At 23.4% G+C, this 4,575-nt stretch overlaps 1 pseudogene; it reads right to left on the bottom strand.

Moving 5' to 3' along the window:
• Window positions 1-2,733: 2,733 nt before the first annotated feature.
• Window positions 2,734-3,399, bottom strand: LOC124371515 (annotated as a pseudogene).
• Window positions 3,400-4,575: the final 1,176 nt, after the last annotated feature.

The raw sequence follows: 4,575 nt of genomic DNA on the forward strand, positions 1-4,575 counted from the left end.
TTATATAAAAAAATGTTTATTTATTTTCTGAAAAATTCAAAATCTAATTCTTTAATATGAAGTGAATATTATGGTCCTATAGGTATTTCTTATTATTTATTAAATCTATCAAATTTTTTATTCAATTTTATTCTATAAATAATTTAAAGGTTTTTTATTAACATTTTTAATTTGATTTAATAATTTTTAATTTGTTACTATAGCTTAATTAGAGCATGATAATGAAGATATTAAGGTGATTATATTTCTAGTAACAATCCATAGGAATTAAATTCCTTTTTTTTAATGAAAATAAAATGTTTTTTAAACTATATGGATAAGAGGTTAAACGGAATTGAACCGCTTAAGAAATTAGTTAGCAGCTATCTCTTTAACTTAACCTCTTTTAGTTAGAAAAAATTAATTATTCTTATTAACAATAAGATGCCTCTAATTTTGGCTTTAACTAAAAACATGGGAAATCTATTCCTAATTTTAGGTCGAAACTAAATGTAAAATTTTTTACTTCTATGTTAAGATTAGCTTATTAAGCACCATTTGAAATGCAAATCAAATATTATAATTAAATATAATCCTATTAGCTCAATTTAATATTCCATTATATCATTCATGGTATAAACCAATTATTAAAATTAAAATGAATATAATTGAAGTTAATAATCATGCTATTATATTTACATTATATATAGTTAAAATTATAGGTAAAAATGATGATGATTTCAATGTCAAAAATTAAAAATAAAACAGCAATTAAGAAAAAATGAATGGAAAATGGCAATCGTTTATGAGAAATTGGATTAAACCCACATTCAAATGGAGTTGATTTTTGGTATTCAATAATACTTTTTTTTACCAATTATAATAATTAATATTATAATAATTAATATAAGGATTATAGTAATAAAAAAAAAATTATAGTTAAATTTATTACTCATTTTAATTAATAAACTTCAAGTTGGAAGCCTGATATACTTTTTATAATAAATGAATTATCTACCTCATCAGTAAATTGAAATATATCTAAGAATAATCAAACAACATCAACAAAATGTCAATATCAAGCTGATGCTTCAAATCCCACGTGGTGAGTTTCTTGAAAAATGTAATTTTAATATTCGGAGTAATGATACAATAATAAAAAATTGTTCCAATAATTACATGAATTCCATGAAATCCTGTTCTTATAAAAAATGTTCCTACCCATTAAATTGAATCAGAAAATACAGAAAGGAGATTCAATATATTCATATGTTTGTAAAGCAGTAAAATATATTCCTATAATTACTGTGACAACTATTCTTTGAACTACTTGTGTATAATTTTTATTAATTAATGCATTATGAGCTCATGTTATTGTAATACCAGAATATAATAAAATTATAGTATTTAATAAAGGAATATTTATAGGATTAAATGTTTTAATTCCAACTGGAGGTCACTGTAACCCAATTTCAATTGTTGGTGATAATCTTCTATGAAAGAATGATAAAAAAAAATGAAGAAAAAAATAATACTTCAGATACAATAAATAATACTTATTCCTCATTTTATTCTTAATGAAACTTTTTTGGTATGTAAATCCTTGAAATGTGGCTTCCCGTGTTACATCACGTCATCATTGAATTATTGTTAAAAATTACAATAATAAAATCCTAGGATGAATAATATTATATTAAATTTGTGGAATCATATTACTATGCCTGAAGTAATGGTTATGACTCCAATTGATCCAATAATAGGTCATGGACTATTATCAACTAAATGAAATGGGTGGTTATTCATTTTAAATATTCTCTAGAATATAGGTTTATAAGTGTTATAAATACATATGAATTGAATAATAGCTACTGCAAGTTCAAATGTTTTAAAATTATAATATGATTATTAATATTAACAAAATTAAATAATAATTTGTTGCATTGTTTCCCAAAAGTGACATTAATAAATGTCCTGCAATTATATTTGCTGTTTAATCGCACTGCTAATGAACCAGGTCGAATTAAATTTCTAATCGTTTCAATAAGAACTATAAAATGGCATTAAAATTCCTGGCGTTCCAGTAGGTACTACATGAATAAATATATGATTTGTCTTATTAACTCAACCATAAATTATAAGTGAAAGTCATAATGGTAGTGCCAATGATAGAACAAAATAATAAATGAGAAGATGATGTAAAGATATAAGGAAGTAATCCTATTAAAATTATTAAATAAAATTAAAATTAAATAAATCTTATTATGATTAATCTTGTTCCTTTTAATTTTATTAATGATTTATTTTCATTATGTAAAAAACTAAGTAATGAATTGAATAATAATGAAATTTTAATTGGGTATAAGCCAAAATTTTAATGGAATTAAAAACATAAAAATTAATGTTCTCATTCAATTTATTGAAGAATACCCTGTACAGGGATCAAATACAGAAAATAAGTTTAGTTATCATTTTCAATTATATTGAAACAACTTTATATTCTTTTTTTACTTGATGATATTAAATTAAAAATTAAAGTATACTATGGCTATAATTAATATTAGTGTTATAATAAATATAAACATTAATGTTATTCATCATATAGGGGATATTTGTGGCAACGAAAACTATAATATATACTTCTTTAACTTGACAAATTAATATTTTGATTAAACTAAGTTTTTCCATTAGAAGTATTTGTTAATATACTATAATTTGATTTAAGAGATCAACACTTACATTTAAGGTTATCTAATGAATAAGAATTTAATCAATTAATAAATCTTTTAAGGTTAACTCTTTCAATTACAATTGGTATAAAACTATGATTAGATCCACAAATTTCTGAACATTGACCAAAAAAATAACCCAGGTCGATTTATTAAAATTGATCCTTGATTAATCCGACCAGGTGTTGCATCAATTTTTACACCAATAGATGGAATTGTTCATGAATGAATAACATCTGTTGATGTAACTAAAAATACGAATTTGAATATTATAAGGCAATACAATTCGATTATCTGTGTCTAATAATCGAAATTCACTTGATTCTAAATCAATAGTTGGCTTTATATATGAATCAAATTCAATTTTCTTAAAATCTGAATATTCATAAGATCAAAATCATTGGTGCCCAATTGCTTTGATTGTAATTAATGGGTTATTAATTTCTTCAATTATATATAAAATTCGCAATGAAGGCAAAGCAATAAAAATTAATAATACAGCTGGCAAAATAGTTCAAATTAGTTCAATTAATTGTCCTTCAAGTAAAAATCGATTATATATATTTGTTTATAAAAAGTATAACTATTATATATCTAACTACTGTAGTAATTATAATTAAAATTATTATATAGTGTGATCATGAAATATAATTAGTTGTTCTATAATTGGGGATACTGCATCTTGAAAGGATAATATTTTTCAATTACAAATTTTCTAGAAAAAATAATTATATATTTATATATGAATCTTAAATTCATTGCACTAATCTGCCATACTAGAAATTAGTTAATATAGGTAATTCTCTATATGAATGTTCCTCTGGGGGTAATTTTTGTAATCATTCAATTGAGTTTGTATTGTTATTTGATGAAATAACTATTCGTTTTGAAATTATTCTTTCTCAAAATAATAAACATTATAATTATGAATTCTAATTAATGAAATTAATCTACCTAATGATGAAACTAAATTTCATGTTAAATAAGTATTCAGGGTAATCTGAATAACGTCGAGGTAATCCTCTTAAACCTAAGAAATGTTGAGGAAAAATGTTAAGTTCACTCCAATAAATATAGTAAAAATTGAATTTTTAATCATTTTGGATTTATAGTTATACCAGTAAATAATGGATATCATTGAATAAACCCTGCTATAATTGCAAATACTGCTCCTATAGATAAAACATAATGGAAATGAGCAACTACATAATAAGTGTCATGTAGAATAACATCAATAGAAGAATTAGATAATACAATACCTGTTAGCCCCCCTATTGTAAATAAAAAACAAATCCAGCTGATCATATTATTGAAATTGATATACCATTTGATATACCATGTATTGTTGCTAATCATCTAAAAATTTTAATACCTGTAGGTATTGCAATAATTATAGTTGCGGAAGTAAAGTACGCACTCCGGCGGAGCAAGTACTTTTTGTGATTCAATGTTTATTGAAATAATTATATATACATATATATATATATATATATATATATATATATATATATATATATATATATATATATATATATATATATATGGTACTACCACGAATGTTTGCAATGGAATCATATATTGCAAGTTGGAAGTTACATCGAGCACAATATATTATAATTTCTTTTTACTCTATTAATAAATGTGATAATACAATAACACATGATAGTACACAGTGTTATGACATGTTTAATAATTCACCAATCATGGTTGCAAATAACTAACAAACATATTCGCTAACGCTCAGCCAAATCCGTACGATTTTGAAACACAGTAACGCAGCTATGGTTGGAAGAGCTGATTATATGAGAGTGTTGAGTTTAGCTCCTGTTTACCTTTCTCTTACGTCCAGCAATTGAAATCATTCATCTTC

Source organism: Homalodisca vitripennis, unplaced genomic scaffold (genome assembly GCF_021130785.1).
Source record: "Homalodisca vitripennis isolate AUS2020 unplaced genomic scaffold, UT_GWSS_2.1 ScUCBcl_1468;HRSCAF=5138, whole genome shotgun sequence".
Taxonomy (NCBI): Eukaryota; Metazoa; Arthropoda; class Insecta; order Hemiptera; family Cicadellidae; genus Homalodisca; species Homalodisca vitripennis.